Source organism: Anas acuta, chromosome 1 (assembly GCF_963932015.1).
Source record: "Anas acuta chromosome 1, bAnaAcu1.1, whole genome shotgun sequence".
Taxonomy (NCBI): domain Eukaryota; kingdom Metazoa; phylum Chordata; class Aves; order Anseriformes; family Anatidae; genus Anas; species Anas acuta.
The window spans coordinates 112,004,947-112,028,955 of record NC_088979.1 but is presented as its reverse complement, the minus strand read 5'-3'; the positions used below and the strand labels follow the sequence as shown (position 1 = coordinate 112,028,955).

The 24,009-nt window shown below is 36.1% G+C and overlaps 1 long non-coding RNA gene across 2 annotated transcripts in view; it reads left to right on the top strand.

Moving 5' to 3' along the window:
* The window catches only part of LOC137861592 (uncharacterized), a 120,792-nt gene that overhangs the window by 82,410 nt on the left and 14,373 nt on the right, over positions 1 to 24,009 (top strand). For both annotated transcript variants that reach the window (XR_011099724.1, XR_011099730.1), the window contains 2 exons: positions 9,534 to 9,763; positions 23,313 to 23,412. This is a non-coding gene — a long non-coding RNA (uncharacterized lncRNA). The remainder of the gene's footprint in view (positions 1 to 9,533; positions 9,764 to 23,312; positions 23,413 to 24,009) is intronic.

The following is a 24,009-nucleotide window of genomic DNA, read 5'->3' as shown; positions in this document are numbered from 1 at the left end:
CTGTTATTATGCATTGCATTTTCCAGGGAAAAATTTCACATGGGATTGGTGAATCAACATTTTCTGCCAAATTTCATGAGTGTTTGGCCAAATGACGGTATTAATTGAAAAAACCTGCTGGCGGTTCAAGCATGGTAATATAAATAGGGGCACATTTTCTTTCCAGAAGTGTATTTTAGCCATTTAGTGACAGGACTGTAGTTCCCAGCCTTAAGAAAGCTGTCATGCGAAATGGCAGGTAAGCCTTCTCTCAGTATTCCTGTTCCAAGGGAAAACAGATTACAGCAACTGGTTGCCCTCTGTCTCAAGAAGATAAGTTTTTTTTTTGTTTGTTTGTTTTGTTTGTTTTGTTTTGTTTTGTTTGTTTGCTTTGGGAGGTATCTGATAGAAAATAAAATAGGTAACTATCATTTTCTGTTAAGGTGGTTATTTATTAGGAAAATGAAATAGGTGAGGAGATGCATAATTTTCCATCACCAGAATTACATATAGTTTTCTAAATCTTCAGTATCGATGTTTCTGCATCATTTGCCAAGAGAACAAGCATAGGCCTTAATTTTAAGTTGAAGTGATTTGTAAGCAATTTGATGCCAGTGATTTGTAAGCTGTATGATGTTGGTGAGATTCTCTTGAGTGGGTACAACTTCAGTGTCTCTTTAAATTGGTAAGCTGCCTTCAGCTTTAAAGGCATTATTTTTCTAATGGATACATTCTAATTTAAATTCAGTTTTGAGAACATAAAAGAACATTTATATGAGAAACTATGATCATTAGTTATGTAATATAAGGATTTAACTGATGGCCTGCATAAAGACTGTTTTGTCTAATTACAAGGGCAAGTTTTTATCTGTTGGGATCTACTGTTTGCTGGGACAGATGTCAAGATGCCAGTGTGCAACTGCAATGTTGTTCTCCTTTCCCCTGTAATTCTAGGGAGACAGAATTGCAGCTGGGATGATCACAGGGCTCTGTCCATGTACCTACCTTAGTATCTTTATCCTCCAGCCTGTGATGCTTATGTGTTGCCACCCAGCTGAGCAGACATTTTTGCAGGCAAGAGGTCAATATTTAGAGCCAAACAACTAGGGCAGAATATTTTAATATACAGCACCAAAAATCTATTTCTAGTTCAGAGTGGGATTCTAATTTAAAGTAGTCCAGCTGGTTTTGATGGGATGGGGAAGACACTTAAGTCCTGCTTTAATCTAGTTAATCAGTTCAGGTATCAGTAAGAAGGTTCCAGGAATGACTGAGGATAATTAGGCCATGTATTTGTGTGAGGCTTTTTTTTTCTTGCTAATATCTGAGCTAGGTGTCTTCAATTTGTCCTGGGTAAGAATACATTTGCTGCAAGTCATGCAATCAAGTATGCCTAGACTATGGTCTAGGTATAGCTTATGACTTTTATTTCTCTAGAGAAATAGGCAAGCTTTCCTGGCATAAATAGAAAAACTAATGACTGCATCTACTTTTTGTCATTATCTTCATTTTGCTGCTGCTGTTCAGCAACGTCTCAGTATTTAGCCACATCTCTGCAAGGTATAAGCTGTTTATAAGTTGGCATACATCATGCTGTATTGCAAGCACAGACAAGATTGCTGGGTGTTTTTTTGTTGTTGTTGTTTATCACTGCAGGGTAATATCTGTGGATGAGATTACTTACTAGTCTGTATCACTGCTTTCTCCTGTTTTTATTAATTAATCCTAACTTTCAAGTATATCAACCTGCACAGATTTGTTTCAGGTATCATTGTATAATGAGTGTTTCTATTAACAAAAGCTACTATTTGTGATCTACCAGAAGAGAGAAGTATAGAGTTGTTATTGTAACCATTTTATTTGATGGAAATTGATGTGAATCTTTACGGATTTTGTTAAGATAAAAGATGGCAACAACAGTTGACTTGGTTGTGTAAAATCCTTACATATAGATAAGTTTTCAAAAACTCATGAGAATTTGATCCTTTTTAATTAGGCTGAAATTTCACAATCTGAGGAAAAAATGGCTAAGCATAAGTTGATTAAAAAAGAATAAAGGTCTATTATGGAATGTTCCCTGAATTTAAGTCTCATGATATACTCATTATATGCCACATTCACAATTTATAGCAGCTGACTTAGTGTGCTTCATTAGAGTAATGCCAGTGAGAATTTTCCACTTACTAAAAGTCTAACAAATGCATAATAATCTTTTAATTCATGTTAATCTAAAACATGAAGAATCAAAAGTAAAAACGAAGTTTCACTTACAGTACCATTGATCATATTAGTGATCCATGTAGCCTAGAATCCCTATCCTTTTCAAGATCTAAAGGACTGTTAAACTTAGGAAACTTCTATGCAATGTACTCCTTGCTGTGTTTCCAGTAGGAAATTCATATATGGTTCTGTTCTAAGGCTATCTAGTTAAAACATTAGTCATGTTATTAGTTAACAAAATCCATTTTAAAAATAACAGTAGATCTCTAAAAAATAATTCTAGTACTTGAATGAATCAGTCATTAAATAAGTTTTGCATGGTCTTGAAGAAACTTGTGCCTTATATATGCAATGTGCTTGTTTTATGCAATGCTAATAGTAATTTATTTTTTTTCTGTAAAATGTAAATGAATTCAGAGGTTTGTGTTTTATTGTTGTCTCTAGTAATGACTTTTTGTTTGTTCATGGGAGCAGTGAAAGACTTCTTAAAATGAAAGTTTCTTTTTCTATTTCTATATAAATGGGGGTGATTCTGATCTCATACTTTTTACACTTCAGTGATTTCAGTGCTGTTGCTGTTGTTTTTGTCATCCAAAGTCATGATCTGGCTCAGAACGAAAGGGGAGGTCTAAAGTTCAAATAATTAGTATTGCTTGAGTGTTATTTAGGGATTAGTAATATTTCAGATGAACATTTAAAATATTTTTATTTGATTAATTAAATTTTACTAAGAGCTGCAATGAAAGCAGGAGTTGATACTGAGTCCAATAATGTGACTGCATCCAACTTTAAAGCCAAGTTTGAAATAATTTTCCTGTTTGCAAGTTTTTGAGCAGACTGGTTCAATAAACCCACAAATGTTACTAAGTAATTATGGCTTACCATAATCGCTAAATATATATATTAGCGATTATATATATACACACACATATATATATTAAATCCTAGTATTACCAAAAAGGAAAGTGATAAAGTGATGCACAACGGACAACATCCCAGAAAACAGTGCACTCTTGGAGAAGCTTCTGAAGTTTCTCTGCAGCTCTGACACCACAAATCTACGAATATGTAGTTGTTTAACTTAAATCTTTAAATATTACATATAATATGTGTGAAAGACAAGGATTCAATGTACGAGTTTGAAGCATTTTGTAAGGACAGTGATTTAAAAGGAACGATTTTGTGTCAAAGACAAAAATCTCAAGTCTACAGTCTGAGTTTGATTAATGACTCTATCTTAGCATAATAACATAAATATATTGAAAGGGATAGCCACATGTGGGATTTTTGTTCCATGGGGAATATTGGTCTTAATTTTTCTCTGCCATAAACTAGGTTATGATGTTGAAGTCTTGAAATTCTTAATTGTGTTTGTAGAATATGCTATTTATTTCCAAATTGTAATGTTATTTACTATATACACTTTTTTTAAAGTAATTAGATTTTTAGGGAGTGATTCAGCTGCCAAATAGCACTGATCGAGTATTGTGCCCTAGAAACTCTGCACAATTACCTCTGGACATGAAGTATTGCTCCAGAATGGTGGAGGGCTTCAGCCATGCTTTTTGTCCAAATATTCATCTCTTGCACACCTTAGAGGATGCAAAATGGCATTAGATACATATGTTTAGGCAGCTGAATACCACCTTTATAAAAATTTGTAACAGTTTCTATTACTTCATCGTATTTTGTAGAAAGAATAAAATTTTAAGTTATAAAACTGAATCTCTAAAGAACTTACTGAAGTGAAATATTCAATTATTTAATTCACTCTTGCTTTGACTTTGAACAGTTTGCTGTAGGTTTTTTTTTTTTTAATCTTTGCTAGCTCTTTGTAGTGCCTCAGATACCTCAGATACTAAAAGGTAGAAGTAGATAACTAGTTTGGCAGCTTACATTTCTGGGAATTTTAAGGGAAGCAGTAGTTCAAGAAAGGAAATTCAGTCACTATAAAGCAAATGAAACTCCTACTCAGTTGTTGTTGGATGAAATTTTTTAGCCCTTTACAAGTGAGGCTATGTAATGAGCACAAAAGTCATAGTTTTGGGGGTTTTGTGTGTGTTTTGTTGTTGCTGTTTTTCTGACATGGGAAAATGAGGATGCTTAAGAAAACTGCTGGTTCTTCTCCAAGTAGCTCAGGTGGCAATAACCTCGTTGATTCCTCCTGCAGTTTGGGTGCAGTCCCTCTATCCCTCTTCTGGCTGACTTGCATATGATATAGGGAAAAACCAAGACAGTTTACCTTGGAGAGATGTCGTAAAGTTCAGCATCTACAATACGTTACAAATTCTCTCTGATGAGAGAATTTTGCCCTGTCACTTCTAATTTTTAAAGAACTCTACAAGCCTTACATTAGGTGTTTTCCCCATCCCTTCATCCCCTCTTTAATACCAGAAAAGACTGTATGCCTCTTGCCATATTCTAAGTGATGTAATATGTCCTACTGGGACAAGAACTAAAATGCAAAGGGAAGAAATGGTCCCATGAGGAAAAACAGTGGTCTATTATAGGAAGTAGAAAATCAAGAACTGGTTCTCCAGTACAATAAAGAGAATGTCGATAAAAGAAAGATACATCAGCATAGACTGCATAGGCTGTCACATTATTTTTCTTAAAATTGTGGACACCAGTTTCCATAGCTAAAACATAAAGTAGTAAGGGCAGAGAAAGCAAAAATGTGTGTACATATAACTGCTGTCTTTAATCTTTTATGTGGAGAACACAATAGGGAGAAAAAATTGTGAAAAGATTTTTGTTGAGTATTACTGACAGAAGCTGTAGCAGAGAAAGCTAATAAACTTGAGATGCAAATAGTGACTCTCATGAATCAGCCCAGTCTTCTGTTTGTCAGTGGAGGAGAAATACAGTAGGGTATACATAGGAAATCAATGCAACTGCCACACTTAAAATACTCAGAGCTTCTAAAGGTCAGACCAGACTGGCTATTCTGTATTCACTCACTTCTGTTACAGTCTCCTTCTCCCTCTGATGAGCTGGTCCTAAAAAAAAATAATAAAAAAAATCTGAAGACTATGGTTTCTGTCCCTCCTTCAGCTCTTCCAATGCTGCTACTCATGGCAGCTCAGTAATTTCATCAGAAATACATCATGCTGTCACTCTTTTTTTTTTTTTTTTTTTTTTTTTTTTCCTGTTATCTCCTACTCAAAGGATTTCTGGATTTTTTTTATTTTTATTTTTTTTTAATTTGGTGGTACAGTCACATTTGTCACATTGCACATCCGCCAGTGCAACTGTGCATCCCATGCATAGGGGATGCATGGATACGCAAACATGGATGGTTAATACTATGGCTGTATAAGCAATAGAGAATTGAAATGCTGAGAGGTCAAGTTTCTTCCACTAAATTAGCAGTTGGATTTAAGCAGTGCTCTGAACTACAGGTTCAGCCTAGCAACTCTGCTTAACTTCCAAGGGTAGTGTGTGTTTGTTTCAGGCCACGATTAGGTATGTGGTGAAAGGAGAATTAATAGTGGCTTAATGTTTGTACAAGGGTGTCCTTGGCAAGTATGAAAGGAGAAATCTTGTTGGGGCAAGGTTTTTCAGGTAAGAAAATTGTGCTGCATTAGAAAAGAGCATAAGAAATGTGGTGTTAAATTCCAGTTGGTATATAAGTTATTTCATAAAGCAGAATCATGGAAACGTTGGCTCGAAGGGACCCATAAAGGTTCAACCATATGGTCAAAGCAGGACTGCTACTAACAGTAGATTAACTCAGCTGTGGCTTTGTCTAGTCATCTAAGAATGGACATTCTGACATCTCTCTGAATAGGAAAACGCAACAAAAAGTGCCCCATAAATCAAACTGAAACCAGGTGATTAGTTTCTTCTGATTGGTCATTTTGTGCAAGCCTGAAAGAAGGAGTACAATTAAAAGCGAGGATTTGGGTATTTTGTTTCAATTTTCATAGATTCATGGAGACCTGTAATATGTTGATGAATAAATGCATTCTTTTTGACACAGCCACATTTCTCACTTGTCTGAGTGATTTATGCATAGCAGTAGTAAGCACTGTCAATAAGCCACAGGTATAACTTGGATGAGCAGCTAAAACTTCAGTAAGGAACAATTGCTTATGCATTAAACTCCCATTTGTCGAAATGGGCTATATTCTTATATTGCTTATCACACAGAGTAGAAACCAATATATAGAAAAGAGATGTGGTTGTTTCCTCAACAAATATGACTTTACTAGTACCTTTCATCTGGAAAACAGCATGATTTGAAGTATTGCAGGATGCGAGGATGTGCAGTGATCCATGTTGCAGGCATAGTTGGATCACTTTCTTCTGCAGTAGTGATAGTTACCTGGGTGGATGAGTGTGTGCCGCTAGCATGGCATGGAGATTATAATGATCTATCTTGATGGGGAAAAAACAAAATGTGTTGTTTTTCCCTTGCCTGGTGGAAAATATATGCATTATTTGGGTATCTCTACAGAAATTCTGGACTTGCCTGAAAATTTAGAAGGAAAAAAAGAGGGATAGGGTGGGGACTGTAAAATGGGGATATGTATTCTGTAGTGTCACATAGCAAATATTTTTCAGTTATATGATTACTTTTCTCTTTTGACCTGAAATCCTGTTCCCACTTGCTTTTTCTGAATGCTGTGAAATTTTGGTTGCACAACAAGATAGTTAATTTAAATGACTGTTAATAGTTTTTCTATGTAACTCACTGTGTTTTAAGAGCTACATGGATGATGATTACTAATTTCATATGATTCTTATGAGATAAGTGCAATAAAAGGTGAATCTACAATGCTTCAGCTGTGAAAGTAAACCAGGTGTGCTGTAGAAGCAAATTGATTAAACTGAGGTTTCCTGATGTGGTATTGATGCAGTACTTCATCTTCCTTTATGTTCGTTAATTAGGGAAAATACGTATTCAAGTATGGATTCTGATGTTAACTGGAACGGGAACCATCTATTTTTCATGAGCTTAGAAGCATGCATAGAACAAATGAGACAAAATGGTCACCAATAGATACAAATTTAGAACTTGAGGGTTCTGTGCAATCATATTTTGCAAGCGCTACTTTGCATTCTACAGCAATTTTTAGGAGTATGAACACTATCCAGTCTTGTAAGTTTGTGATAAAATTATTATAATACTACAGAGCTATTTCTAAATTATTCCATGTTGTTAGCACTCTCAATCTGATTACAGGAGGCCAGGAAAATTACTGAGTTTTCATCTGTATGAGTAACAGATGACACTTTAAAGGAAAAACGCAAACAGCAACAAAAAACTTTGAAGACAGAACATACTAATTCTTGCTTTAGCCAACAGCTATCTTTAACATTTTGATGATGTTTGTGAGCATTACATACCATGAAAATGTGAATACTTCACATACTATTATTTTGCAATAGTTGAGGCATACCTTCTTCACTCTAAAGATGAAAACTGAGATCAAATACACTAGATGTTAGTCTGAATTATATCTGCTTATTTTTGGACCAGTATTTTCAGACATTCAAGTCCTTTGTGTGCTTTGGAATTCCATATCTGGAATTTTTGGAATAGATATCAAAGTTCCCTATTTATAGTCAAAGCTATTCATTCGTTCTCTCAAAGAGATGTTCTCTAAGTGTTGGAGTTATCTCGCATCCTTGACTATTCTAGTCTTCAGCTTTCTGGATGAGATTTTCAATTTAGAAATAATATAATATTCTGTTTTGCATTTTGAAAGTTGGTGTCAGTTCTACATTGTTGCTACTCTAGTGTGAAATGTGTAATCTGCAGGTGAAGTGATGCTCCCAGGTTGTTTCATATTTGTCTTCGGTAAAGGTATTCTATTAAAATGAACATTTAGGGCTGTGCTCTGTACTTGCTCTATGTTGGGCTAAAAATCTCACACAAAAGGAATTGGATCTGCTTGTGTTTTGTTGGGAAAAAGAATGCATGTTTTTGCTCGATCTGGTTGTACTTAAGTTCATTAAGTTAAAAAACAACAAGAAAAAAACTACAACAATCTGGCAAACACAATCATGTGTAGTTCTTGTTTGTTTACTTGTCTCTTGCCCAAAAATGTCTGTAGTAGGAGTTTATGTCCATCTTGTAACTATCTCAGAACAGGACTTTCTCTTGTAAAGTGTGCAGAATTGTTTTTCTTCCTTGATTTAAAAAAAAAAAAAAAAAAAAAAAAAGACTTCACAACGTTCTTTCTGCTTGAATAGTTGAATAGCAAAGTAGAAATTCAGCCATTTATAACATATAATTAAGCTCTTTATATGCTGAACATTTGTCATTACTACAGGAAAAAAATGTTTGCTTCTCTTGTGTAGTGTTCTGGCAGTAAATACTGTGAATACCTTTCTTTCATTATTACAGGTGCATTTTTGAGAGACCAACATTTTTAACAGAGCTCTGCTTTTCCTTGCAAAGGAAAGCTGAAATATAATAGAAGAGACTGAAAATTAGAAGTGATCTCTAATTCAAAGTACATAACAAAAATCACACTTTCCTTACACATCTTCACAGAATGCTATGTGTTACATTTTATGCCAATCAGTGCAAATCAAGTACCGCACACCATGCTGAGCTTGGAATCAGCATTCAACATGCAATCCTCAGGACAAAAGTAGGTGGTACTGATGGGGATGAAAACTGGTTTGGATGAAAACTACAAAAAGTAGGAAAAATAGATGGCCTAACAACAAAATCACACCTGGTGTTAAAGCCTAGTCTTTCATTAAGCAATGATTATTGCCTGCTGTGTATAAAAATAGCCAACACAAATAGCACAGCTTAGCAGTGCTAATTTAATAGTTGAATGTGCTTATGGGTGTTCAGTGGAGCAGAGCAAATAATCCAACAGGAGTAGTATATTGAATGATTTTAGTCCCTCTTTTCTACTTATAGAATAACCACAAACAGATCACAATTTCCTTGAGCTCATCTCTTCAAATATTTTTTATTAATAGCTTTTCCTAGATTCCATTTACTGAGTTGATTGATCATGAATATTCTGAATTTAAACCATAATGCATATTTGTGGCTAATCAGATAAGTCACATTTTATCATTCTTACAGACTGGCTATGTGAGTATACAGCAGTTTTCAGGGAGCTCACGGGGCATATGTAAAAGAGAGCAAGTGTATAAAAATACATGTAAATAAACTATGATATTTCCCAAAATTAATTTGCATTATTTATCTTCAGTATAGGTAAAACAGAATATTCACTGCATGTATTAACTACAGAATAGATATGAACTATAGGTCTTCTTACTTTGCAATCAATGAAATGTATTTTACTATTGCAGGCATGTACTTAGTGGATAATGTGTGTTGTATTTTTCATTCATAGGGAAAAGTGAAATAAGGCACTCGCCTACCGTTTTTCCAAAGTACGAAGGGGAAGTTGCACCATAAAGATGTAGAAGACAAAATTTAAAATACTACATCTTGGAACTGAATGTGAAATTCACTCAGTGGCTGACAGCCTGCATGCCCATTGCTGAATCACAAGCAAGACAATAGGATGATGCAGTGCCATCAGGAAGGGAAGCAAAAGGCTGGGATTCACTTCACGTGGTGGTAAGTCAGATGAGAATGTTGTGCAATTGACATTTGTAATTACAACGGCAAGGGATCTTAAGCAGGAAATGGCCCACTGGTAGATTAGGAGGACACCGTTACAAATCACAATGTATCTGTACAGTCACGTTCTCTTTATTTCCTCTGCTTCAGCTTTGAGTATGTTGTCCCACTCCCGGGTATGCACTTCATAAAGTTTTATAAAAGCTAACTCTCTTGGACTTGAAGAACAATAATACAAATACAGTAAGAATAATACAAATTTGCATTTTGTGTAGAATTACGGGGGCCTGATCCCATTTAAGCTTTTCAATGAGAAGGTAATCAAGTGATGTTATAGCCATCAGAATATGACGTTAAATTGGAGCTGTACAGACCACTCTTATACGCTTCTTTGCATTACACACGGTGTGCTTTGCAGAAGAGCAGTTATTTTCATATTTTTTCCTTAGTGCTTCAGTTAATGGGGAAACCATGGAGTTGTTTTACTGTTGAAAATCCACTGCACCTCAATTACATTTAATACTGAAAAATTCTTGCATTCCATGCTGCCTAATCCCAGGTTGCTTTGCTCAGGGATATAGTGGAGTCATTGTCCCTGGGGGTGTTTAAGGAGAGGCTGGTGCTTAGGGACATGGTTTAGTCGGTGACATTGGTAGTAGGTGATGGTTGGACCAAATGATCTTGGAGGTCTTCTCCAACCTTAATGATTTTATGATTCATTTGAAGGTTTAAGTCTGAATTTAACATTCATTTAATTGAAATGAATGCAAATGTTGAAATTTGGCATGAAGTAGAACTTCAGTTTCGGTTATGACAAGTGACTCTTTAAAGCACATATTAAAATTCTAAATAGGACTTTCATTGATTTGAGATTTAGTACTTCAGCTTTTTTTTGAATGTATGGCAAATTTATAAGGTTTTCAATATGTGGATAGCTAGGTTAACAAAGCTGTCTTTGAAGCAAAAGTAAGATCAAGGAATCTTTATCTATATCAAACAAAGGTCCTATTTAACTTGGATAATGATACCTTGAACAAAATAATAATAAGACACAATTATAGTATGCTTTAAAATATCACTATAAATGTAAGAAAGCCTCTGTCTCAGTGAACTCAGGATCATATGTGCTCATCATCTTTTCTCAGATGTCCTCCAGTAGTTAATAAGCATCTGGTCTCCTTCAGCCTAAACTGGTGTGAACTTCGGGAGTGAATTGAAAACTCCTATCCATTCCTATCCACCTCAACTGGAAATGATTATAAACTGTTGATTAAGAGGATGCTACAGCACTCACTCTCTTTAGCCTTAAGAAAAAATGCTTTCTAAGGATACAAAGCAGCTAATATATTTATTTCCTGGTTTTAAAGAGAAGTTATGTATAATTTACATAACTTCCCTTTAAAAAAAAAAAAAAAGGAAAAAAAGTAGAATAGGAACATGTCTTTTTTTTTTTTTTTTTAAGTGGATTGTAGAAGTACTTATACAACTGAATGAACCAATCTGGGTTTACAGTCCTTTCTTGTTTTCTTCCTCCCACTAAAATCCCTATAATGTGCATGCTACCTTCTCCCAGTCATTTTTTCCCCATCCTTCTCCACTGTCCTCTTCTAAACTCTTCTCTACTTTACAGGTACTAAATGACTTTCAGAAATACTACCACCTTGCATTTGTCTCAGCTCTTTGACCTCACATTTGTCTTTGAATCTGTTGCATCTTTTAAAGACCTGAAGAAACCTTTAATTTTTCTGTTTTCTAACTATATTTTCTAAATGTCATAGATTTGCAGATAGAAGAAAAAACTTTTTTTTTTTTTTTTTTTTTTTTTGAAGCACCACTGAATTTATCAACATTTGTATCCCATGCATATACCCCCCTATTTCAGGAAGATTAGAGAGACATCTTTAAAACTTAATTGTATGTATCAAGAGGAAGAGAGTGATCTATCCTTTCATCTTGCTGGGACTTGGAAAGATCTGATATATGATAAACATTAAAAGTGAAGATGACAGTTCATTCAGGAAAATTTAAACACTGTAGGATGTATGCAAAAATGTCTGTTTTCCAGAATTGCTGTGGTAATTTAATAACTTCATGATTTCTAAAATAAGAAATTAGAAGTTCCTATAGAATGTTTTCTTTAATTCACTAAATGAGTGACTAGCTGACAAATGAAACAAGCCAGAAAGATCTGCTGCCACTGCAGGTGTAATTTTACCTGAACTTTTGTTATGGTGGAAGGTTTTTTGTTATTTTTGTTTGTTTGTTTTGTGATGTTGTTGTTTTTCTTAAAAAGAAAACAAGATGTTCAGGACTCTCTTAGAGTGCTTTATGCCACACTAGTTACACTGCTATTTAATATTCATGAAATGACTGAGAGAGCTCTTTGGTGAAGTTCTAAAACAGTGTTTCATTATATTTTGTAATTTTCTGTGTAGATAGTTTCTGTTAATTTCACTAAAACTGAATTCCAATATGTGTAGAGGAATGACACTAACAGAAGAAAATTGAGACTGAAATGAGACTTTTCTTAGACAGAATTAGGGGGGAAAAAAAAAGAAGAAGCAATAGAGCTTTGACCGTTTTTTTCTTGGACTGAAACTGTCTTGTTATCCTGCTTCATAGATTTTGTATAATTTGACCTTGAATGAAAGAGCTTTCATTCCTGATAGAAACTAATTGTATGTGTGGTTTTCAAATCATAGTGTTAAAATGAAATTAGTACTGCACGGGAGGGGATATTAGATGGAAAACACATGGTCTTAATGGGCTGTAAACCTTCTGAGTGAAGCACTATTTTCAAACCAATGAGATAGATATAAAGTCAACTTTACTGTCTATGATTCAAGTATGTCCCTGAAAGCTATAACCTAGACCTTAAATAAAAAGACTATAGAGACTTAAAAACTATACTCTGATGCTCCAAAATGTCTTCCCCTGTGTTACTGGGGTCATGCAATGTTCTTAGAAACCACAAAGATCAGAAACTGTAAAAGCTTCCTAGAAAAAAATGGATTAGGACACATGTGCCTCGTGTCATGGCATTTGCTAATAACCTCCTTGCACTCAATTGTCTGGTGCAGAAAGATGCTCTCTGCATCTGGGCAACTTGCAGGCTTCAGTAACAGTACAATAAGCCTCTAAGGGTCTGTGACAGTATGGATTACAGCTGAGATAAATCAAGTATTCTACCACATGTTAGTGTCATGGATTGATGTGTAAGGGTTTTAACACATTCTTTGAAGGAAAGTGAGACTTTATTATATTAATATGAATCTTTGAGTTGTGCTCTTTTTTCTTAAGAGCACATGTTTTAAATTACTTAATGCAATTTGTCTTCCTTTTCTTCTTAAAACACACTTCACTTTTACAGTGTACACCGTGATCCGCATTTGTTTGCTCTGGAGATAATGCAAGTTTTGCCAATGACTTCAACAAATAAAAGCATTTTTCCTAGTAATTGCTCGTAATATGCAGATATAGCTCTTTAATACTATGTGCTATATTTAAAAAATAGAAGGGAAGAGAAATGTAAAGCCATAATATTGAAGAATTCAGGGGCTTTGGTTCTGTTTATGCTACACTCCCTTTTTATACTGCTTAGCTCTGGAAACATAGAGCACTCCTGAAATAATATGGTTATAAACTTGGGTCACTTTGAGGTTGTTTTACTGTGACACAATGTAAAGAAGCCTTCATGTATCAGGAGACTAGCACGTAGAAATAACTGGCTGCCCTGTCCCATCCCTTCCTTCATGTACCTACCCAAAGCTTTTTAGAACTTATTCTTTAGGCTCTGTGCACTTCATGTTTTTACAGCTAAAGCTGTGGTGACCACTTAGATAACATGATAAAATATTATAGTGTGAGATTAATTTAGTTTCAATATCTGAATTACTTCCAAATTTAGACAAAGTATTGTGCTTAAACCCTCTTCTGTAAACAGAAGTATGATAATTTAATAAAAATTACAAAAGATGTAGAACATGCCTTATCGCAGAAATGTGAATGGCTTTATACCTTAGTATTTTGATGATTTAGAGCATTAAGTGATATATACTTTGCTAGCTTTCTGGTGCTTTCAGAGCTAAAGAAGATCACAGTGCCTTTTTTCATGTATAAGGAATATCATTGACTGCAGTGGAATTACTGTCTAAAGGAGTTAAAGGAAACTGCAAGATGATCTGGCAGAGGTTATTTGTTCATATAGACAGCAAGAACTTGTTCCATATAGACACAAGGGATGGTGGCCAACGAGCTAAGTCAGAGCTGCTTCTTAAAACTATTTATCTTGTATGTGTCCAAGTCCAGTTGAGGACTGTCAGGAAAAAGTGCTGGCTCTATGGTAGTGAATCCCTTTTAATAGTGTATCTACGACAGTCGATACGACAGTCTGTTTACCTAACAGCCATCCTCCTCCAGGAGGGTCTTATATTTCAGAGCCTACTGCTCTTTGGATGGGTTTGACTCAAACAATAGACAAAAAATACAAAAAAAAGTTGTATATAAAACACAATAAAAAGTTTGAGCTGTGGAACACTGCTCTTTCTGAACTGTGAAAGTGGCCTTTCGGCAATACATGGGAGTGCTATATCTTCATCATGTGGTAACAAGCACTGTTGATTTCCACTCACTCACATCGGAGCACAGCTTGGATATCTGCTCCTTGTGACTGAATTACTGACTGTGATAGGGTGCGTTGAGCAGTATCATTATATCCCCCTGCATTTTACCTAGAGATGACGTCTGGAAAAATCATCCTGGACAAGGCTCAGGGTCAACTGTGTTAGCTGAGTTGTTCAACAAAACAAAACAAACAAACAAAAACTGATGTATGTAAACTGTGATTGCCATTTCATAAAAAAAAAAAAAAAAAAAAAAAAAAAAAAAAAAGAGTCTGAAGATCTTTCTGAAGGTCTTCACCGGTTTAGGTGTGGGTATGAGAATATAAACTGACATGTTCTTGGTGCCTTCTATCCTCTGCTTTCTGAAATACCACTCAGCAGACTGAAAAAGAATGAAGCTTGTAATGCTTCTAAAGACAAACCAAAATATGCAGGGTGAGAGTAGCTTTCTAGAAATGCTGAAGTATCAAATGTGATATCCTGCCCTCTGGAATATGCAAAGAGATTTAGAAAGACTATTGTGCAAAAGCTATGCATGTTACCATCGCTGTGATATAAATTTAGTGGAGATTTTTTTCCCTTGAAATTTCTATTTCTGAGTCTATTTGTTAAGTGGAAAGATCTCATCTTTTCATTTAAACAAATGAACTTCTGTCTTCAGAGAAAGACTTGGAAGTGTAAAATCAAGCTGAAGGCAGGGAAAACAAAATTTTTGTCTTGGGCTCTTAGGCAGTGTGTTTCAGTTTAAGCCAGTCTCAATATTTGCGTGTGCCTAAGGCTGACAATACTGATTAGGTATAGCCCTGAGACTGTAGAAAACTGAGATGACTGTTTGTATTGGGTCCTCCCCCTTATCTTACTTTATTGCAGAGAGGAAAATGATGATCAAAATTATTTCCTGACAAGTGGCTCTGGCAGACACATTGCCTCTGCAGAGTTTCTGATCCAAAGCTGCTAATCTGATTGCAAGAACCAGGGACCCAGGGCCTTCTCACTGAAACATCATCGTACTTGCTTGGATTTTGATTCCATTCTACTCAGCTTACTCACCTCCTTGGCAGCAAAAAATTGGCAAGATTGGGTAATTTTTCCCTGGCTAACCCAGGGGAATAAGAATGGTTTTCCCTTGTACTTTTAGCCAAAGAGGTAATCTGCTCACTGCTGAACTATATGAATGCCCTTTCTTTCCTCAGGTAACACCTATGTGTTTTCTGAGAGTCAAAAAAAGACAAAGGAAAGAGTAGATGGCATGAAATTAAGACATTCACGTCCATTTGCACTCACTTTTATAAATAAAGCAAATTAGGACCCTTTTCCTACTTCAGTGTGTGGAAATACAGATGTTGCAGAAGTATTTGAGAAAGCTTTGAATAAGCACTGCTTCTCAAGAAAGCCCTGATTCCTTCTCATGAATGAGTAATCACTCAGTCCTCTTGGGATCTTGGGAGCTCCTTGCAGACTGATTAAAAAGGGCTGGACTGGTCTTAAATGTAGTCTCTCTTCCAGATACATTCCCATTTCTCTGGCTTTTCTAGGAGAGTACTTTACAGAATTTAATTACAACTGTAAAATAAATACTATTAATTTACGACTTCTAAGAGGAAAAATGTTGCTGAAGTACTAACTTTACCCATTGACACCTCTGGATTCTCATTTCTAATTCATTTCCCTCCAATATCCCAGAATGTATTTGGCATCTTTGCTTAATGTTCACACATCTGAAACTGCTGCTTTGGCTCTTTCCAGCAGGCACTGGAGTTACGCTCCACTGAAATTAAAGGAATTTCATTTGCTTGTATCTTTTGGCAATTGGACAAAAGAATTTATAAGAGTAAGCCTTTGCCAAGTGAAGGTAGCTTAGTTGTGATACAGAATAGGTTATATTAGGTATATCTGCCAATCAGCATCAGCAAATGATTGAATGAAATGTATTTGTCTGCCTTAAGCAGATATAAGTGATGTGTTATTTCTTTTTTCTTTTTTTTTTTTAATTCACAGATTTATACAGGATCTATTGAACAAAAGACAATCTCTTTTCTATGTGGCAACTGTCAATTTATAGTTGAAGGAATGATTGTTAGCAGTGACTAATAGCTACACAAGAGATGTGTCACCTTTAAAAAACGCTATGCTTTTTTAGTATTTTAGTCATCATTCTTCTAAAAGCAAGGACTCTTTTACAATTTACAGGCATGAAAGCATTGTTTTTAGTAATCAAATCGTTAACATCAAATGTCACGTTTGGAAAAAAAGAGAAAATGAATGCATTCATTACTTCATTCTGAAGGTTTGCTTAACCATTACAGTGCTGTAAACAGTCACCAGCTCGAAATATGGATCTGACCATATTTTCAGTTGCTACTTCCTGTTGCAGAGCATCTAGAGTGAATTGTGCGACATGTTGAGAGGAAAGTTAGCTTCGAAGTAAGGATGTATTTGAAGTGCAGTATTTTCAAACAAAGCTGATTTTTTTCTCATGGAGAAGAGAAGTATGTAATTACCTAAAAGAAATATTTTGACTTTCTAATTAAATAAGGACTAATGAAAAAAAAAAAAAAGGTACAAACTTAAAAAAAAAAAATATTTTAAAAACAATTGACACGAAACAGGTATATTCCTTTAAAAACAATTGAACTATAAATAATTGGTTTGATGTAAATTGATAAATTACTTCAGCTGATTTGAGCATGAATGTTGGTGTGGGCAAACAGCTTGGCAGAGTAAAAATGAAGATGTGCATATTTTCAGTTTAAGATAAGATTGAGAGAATATAGATACCCTCCAGACTGAAGTGCACAAGCTGAAACTTGAAACAGTTATGGAAAAATGCAAATATTTTGTGCATGAATTGTAATGTGTCTAACTTTATTGTTTATAGCTGAGATTTAAGATATGCGATATACCCAAAGTGAAAACAGTTGTGAGTGAACAGGACATTTTTCTTCATTCCACACAAGTATTAAATAAATACTGACAGTTAGCAAAGCAAGTCCTCTAGTTTCAAATCTATGTCTAGAGCCATTAGTTGAAGTCAGGTTCCACCAATTTGTTTTACCATGAGCAAGGGCCATGCAAAGTGTCACTTTCAATGGTTGAGTCTAAAGATGCCCATTATATAGCTTCACCCTGGCTAATAAATTGAAATACAGAAAGGACTTCCATTTCTATGTTGTTATTGTAGAAAATGTTAGGATGGTTAAAACAGTGGTGCTTGGTGAAATTGCATGTGAAGTGATAGAAAATCCAAGCTCTATTAGTTTATTCACTTAACTCTGACTTAATTGAAACCTAAGGACAGCACTTTCAGGGAGACCCACATATCTGTGCTATCTGTGTGGCCAGCAACACACAAACTAATATGGATTTTTGTCTTAGTTTAAGCAGTGGTGTTAGTTGGAAGACTTATTAAGAACAGCTGTGCAATTGTACACTGTATTTTGATTTTTGTGGAAACTTGAGGGTGATGTAATACCTAAATTGGCTTTACACTTTTCTACAGGCAATCTGTGACAAAAAAAAACAAACAAACAAACAAAAAAAACTGAGGTAATAGGAGCATTATTTAAATGACATGAGGAAAAGCAGTGGGACATCCAAATGAGCTGTATTCACCTGTGTCAATAATCAAAGCAGTAGTGTTCCTAACTGGCATAAAGTTAAACTAACTGGCCTTCCAGTTTAAGATCGTAGCTCAACACATATTTTGTTTCCCTTCCAAAAAGAACAGAAAATCCTTATCAATGTTAGTTTAGATATAGTAGATTATGAGCTTTGAGACAGGGAAACACATCCAAAAACTTGTGAGAGTCCTTAAAATGATAACATTTAAGAGTTATATATTCCAGTATGTAAAAGTGAGAGATCACTGGGAACACTTTCCCTTCAAATGGAGAGGAAAAAAAAAAGTCACTTGCTCTTGCAGATGAGGGGGTATCAGGGAAAACAGCCTTTGCCATGGGAAGGAGATGGCTTTGCTCTAAGGGGTAATTTAAATCAGATGCTTCTTCAAAATTAATTCCACTACATTTTTTTTGCCACCAGTTTCAGGATCTGGGAAAAATAACTCATAAATAAATAAAAATGTGGTGTTTTTTACCTTAGGCATATAGAATGGATTAAATTAAATTAATTAATCTGATTCTTAAGTGGAAAACATTTCCTAGCTGGAGTAAACAGAGAGGAAGGCTAAACTAAAACTGTTAAAAAACAAGTTAAGCTACCTCAAATAAGTTTCCCTTACTTTCCTTGGGAAAGGGAGAAGGGAAAAATAATAAATAAATAAATAAATAAATAAATAAATAAATAAAGGCACTGAATATTAACTGTTCCTCATGACCACAAAGATGAGGGGATTTTTCGTAATTAGTCAGAGCTGTTACCCTTTCACATCTTTTTGTCATCAGATTCAGTATGCATTCAGTTTTACAGTTTACTGTTTTTCAGTGTTGTTGTCATGTCAACTATTGACTGCCCTTCTAACTAGTACAGATATGCAAGATGGTGACAGCTGTCAATATTTAATATGATTTAAGGTTTTCCAGACAGGTGAAAATTTTATCTCAACACCTGTTACACCTGTATCATAAAATTAGTAAATCTTATGTGAAATCCGAGGAGGAAAAATGTAAATATATATAAAAAAAAAAAAAGACATCATACTTAGTTTTTATAGAATCTTCCTTTCTGCAAAGCCTACATATTTTGTGTTTCTGAAGTTGAGACATCATCCAGAGTGCACACTGATTGCAATTATTGTATGGAGTTACAATTTAAAGTTTAATGTTGTTGTAATAGTAATGAGATATGACAAAACAAGTGTTGTACTGCTAAAATATATACTCTTGAAAGCAGAATTTGAATGATTTTCTTTTGCCTACCTATTTATATGCTTGGTTTGTTTTTGTATTTGATTTTGCTTGCTTGAAATCAGCTCTAAAAGAAGCTTATTTTGTTCTGTGTTCAGTGTCAAACCTGGCACAGGGTGTAGAATCAGTGCTGGGAAAGATTATTTCTTGCAGAAATAATGAAGTAATAGGAATGTTGCTTTTTTTTTTTTCTTTTTCTTTTTTCTTTTTGTCTTTTAAACTGGATTTGAATACATCCAGTGGTTCAAACTGAACATATGCTGAAGTTTCTGTGAAAAATCCCATGGGGAATTAGACGTTTATTCTTGGATGTATTTGAAAATGACAACTCAAGATCGTAAATTTAATCTGTGGGTAAGAAATCTTATGAACTGAAGAATGATTTCACTCAGGACAGCAGGAACTGTCCACACCTAACTCACTGTAGGCAACAGGAGATATGAAAGAGAAAAGACAACCTGAATGAAAGTTATTTAGGAATATTGATGGCACTGCCTACTTAAGCAGTTTTGAAACATCTCTGTGAGAATCATTTCACATGTAATCTTTTCCAATAAGGGGAAATCACTGTGACTACTAGTCACAGCCCCACTTCTGTTATTGTTTCAGTTCATTATTTCATTTTTTCCCTCTTTTTTGCTTCTCTTTTTACCTGAATATGTTTCTCTTGGATTTTGCTTTTTTAGCAACGGTTCTCTTCTGTTCTTTTTCAAAGCAAGTTTTCTGTGATTTGTTTAAATTATGTTTGCTACATGTAAGTCCCTGACAGCTACACCTCAGAGCTGATGGTTACCTGGACCCATCTCAGCATGTGGAAGCTGTTTTGATTCAACATGTCTTAAACTCCTCTGAAGCCTTTGCAGAACTTCATCAGTGACACTACTGTGTAACTAAATGTTAGCTTTAAATACACTCTCATACAATAATTAGCATTGTCACTAGTGGGATGTGGATCTCTGCAAGAACTAATTTGTTCTTCTGCCCAAAGTGTCTTAACATTGGTATAGTTTTTGTACTGTGAAATCAATCATTGCCCAGCTCCAGGTGACATAAACTTACTGCTGCATTGTGAACTCTCCATCAACTGAGTTAGATTATCATTCTTCTAAAGCACAGGAAGTGCGTGGTGATGTTGGCCTGTGATATCAGTAATACTAATGAAATAACATTCTGATAGCCATTTCAAATGGATTTATTTTGTCACAGAGACAATGGTACTGCTAAAAAAGCATAGTTTGCATCTCATGCAACTCACACGATGCTTTTTCTGACTTACATACATGAATGATCACAATTTATTTCAGTTCTGATGACTCTTCTGATATTATGAGTCTTAACATATTCTCCTCCTAAATTCCAAGTTATTATTTGTATTTTTTATTTAAATTTACGAAGTAAATATATATTAAAAAAAAAAAAAAGAAAAGAAAACTCATCTACATATTTCCAGAATGTAAAACAAGCCTAGAAAATAGATGTAGCAAGCTTCTGCATTTAAGATTTTTATTTACTTATTTATTTTTTAAATAGTTGAGGGGCCTATACGACTTTGGTAAGTGTTACTTAATACTTGTGATGTTGGCAATACTGCACATAGTCCTGTGGTGGTTTTACTCAGGTGAGAAGCCGAGCTCCACCACAACTGCTCTCTCACTCCCCCACTCCTCAAAGAGGAAGGGAGAGAAAATACAACACAGAGAACTTGAGATTTGAGATGAGAAAGGTTTAATTAAAAGGAAAGGGAATGGGGAGAAAAAGAAACCACAGAAACAGTAAGTCTGCGCAGAAGCACAGAGAGAAGGGAAAAAATTATTCTCTACTTCCCATCAACGAGCGATGTTCTGCCACATCCTGGGAAGCAGGGCCTCAAAATGCGTAGTGCTTGTTCAGCAGGAACAGCCTTGCAGGCGCCAAGGTCAGTGAAGAAGGAGGGGGAGAGGTGCTCCAGGCACCGGAGCAGAAGTCCCCTGCGGTCCCCTGAGGACCATGCTGAAGCAGGATGTCCCCCTGCAGCCCATGGAGTACCACGGTGGAGCAGGTGGCCCTGCACCGATGGAGGCTGCTGCCTGTGGAAACCCCTGCCGGAGAAGGCCCCAGGCTGGACCTGTAGCCTGTGGAGAGGAGCCCACGCAGGAGCAGGTGACCTGGCAGGAGCTGCTGCCCATAGGGGAGCCAGGTTGGAGCAGTTTTCTCCTGAGGGATGGACCCTGTAGTACGGACCCATATCTGGAGCAGTTCTGGAAGAGCTGCTGCCTGTGGGCAGCCCACGCTGGATCAGTTCATCAAGGACTGCATCCCGTGGGTGGGACCCCACAGCACAGGGGACGAGAGTGACCGAGAAGGAGCAGCAGAGAAGCAGTGCTGTAGACTGACCATAACCCCCAGTCCCTCATTCCTGCTTGGGGGGAGGAGGTGGAAGAGGGTGGATGTGAGGGAAGGTGCTTTTGGTTTCTTTCCTTTGTTTCTCACTTCTCTAGCTTGTTAGTAATAAGCAATAAATCTTACTATCTTCTTATGCCAAGTCTGTTTTGCCTGTTACAACAATTACTGTGTGATCTGCTTGTCCTTATATCAACCTTTGAGCCCTTTTCATCGTATTTTCTCCCCGTTCCTCTTTGAGGAGGGGGAGTGAGAGAGCGACTGTGGTGGAGCTCAGCTGTCCACTAGAGCGGAACCACCACAAGTCCTAGAAGAGCTCTGAATTAGTTACTAAGAATGACAAGTAAAGATTAAGAATTGAAAGACTGAGTTGGTGGTGATGACATCTTCTCAGCAGAAGGTGTGTGGTTCTCTGAGGACCCAAGCCTTGCAATTGTCAACAGTAAATGAGGAGATTTTGTAAACATGGTTTAAAGAGATGGAGGAATCATAACAAGCAAAAAGCATTTGATTTCTCCACCTCAGAGCAAACTGACGTTTTTATTTATCACAGTCTTCCTCATGGGTGTCATATGTGTTAGTGTGCTTTTGGGATAAAAAAGATCCTTCACACGTCTATTCCCTCTCATCATGTTATGAAGTAATCAGAGATCATAATGAATTTGGTGGCCTTATGGCAAGCTCTAGCTGTAGCAAGTAAAATAAATGTGACATAATTATATATATATACGTGTCCTAAGCATACATGTTTTCTCATTCCTCGGTTGGCAACTCTAACATAATTGTGAGCTGTGGCATAAGGAATATAATCTTCTTGGGGTCAATGCAAATGTGCATTTGAGTGACTGAATGCACTAATTGGAGTACCCTGCCTTTATTTGGCTTCTGCGTTTGAACTAATCCAATGTGTAAAGGCAAATTAGGATCGTTCCGTTCCTCATTGCTGCATAATACTGGTGGGGAGGTGTTCAGCAATAGAGCTCTAAGGGAATATTTGGCTTCACAGTGTTCACAACAAGAGAAATGGTTTTACTGTGAATTAGACTATTTATGCAGGTACCTTTTTTACTCATGTAAAGCAGGAAGGGGAAAGTGTGATTGCTTTGCAGTGTTCTGCAGAGAATATTAAATGCACCTTTAAAGAGGTAGAAATAGAACCAATGTGTTTATGGAAATACTGAAACTATCCAGTTTAGTATTGAGAAAGTTAAAAAGTATTTAGTCTCTAATTAATTAAAACTACATTTACCAATTTCTTTGTATAGCAGTATGCATTATCTAAGTATTTCAATCAGCCCATCCTTAGTTATCAATATGGGTACAGTCAGTTCCTAGGTGCAAAGAAGGGCCCTGACTCAAGGTACCGGAATCCTTTATTTCACTTAAGGGAGAGGTACAGCAAAGAATTAGGGGTACAACAAAGAATTAGGAAACCTCCTTCTGTGGTTCTCAGAGTTCCACAAAACATGTTCTGCCTTGCAGTAGCCCTGGGCCAGCACCCCAGGTTCCTTTAAGCCTGTTGATTTGCCTTGATTACCTGGTTGCTTATAATGACACCTTTAAAGTTGTGACAGTACTCACAAAGCTTGCCAAGCAGCTCCTGCTTATTCTGGTGCTGTAAAAAAAGCCTAATGCATCTCTGTTTCCAAGGCAAACTCTCATTTGGTCCTTGTATTTCAGATAGTGCCAGCAGTCCTGCATCTGAGACCTGGTGAAGATGGATAACTGCTGAGTTCTGCAGCTTTGTAAACTGGCTGGATTAACCTCTATGATAGTCAAGGTATAGTAGTTCTTTCTCCATGCAACCATTTTTTTCTCTTCAGGCCCTATTAAGGGGGTGGACGTTTCAGCAATGGTGACTCACTTTTAATTGGGACTGTCTAGCTGTCATTTGTCAGCCAACTCCTACACCTGGCTGAATTTCCCCTTTGTAATCAAATGAACGGTGTATCAGTATTCAGAAGTAAGTATGACAAATTCTGCTTTAGCATAGGGAGATTACTACTATTTAGTACTGTTCTTTAACCAAGAAACAGATTAGAAGAATAACTGCAGAACAGTGTAGTGTGTAGTTTGTCACCAGCATGTGTTGTATGTGGCATGCCACAACCCCTAAGAAGTACAGGAGGGACATTGCAAGACAATGAAGGAGAGGAGGAAAGAAGTAGAGGGCCTGATAAATGAAAATTAAAGAGCCTGGCAACTGCAGTTAAGTACTCACCTAACAAGATGCTTATTACTTAATCTATGAAGAAGTATCACAAGATAGGTAACGGGGCTGGCATGCTACTGAATTTATTTAATATGCCTTTTTTTTTTTCTCCTTCCAATTCCTCTTTGGATCTTAAAGTTACATTTTCAGAGAGGCAGAGACCTG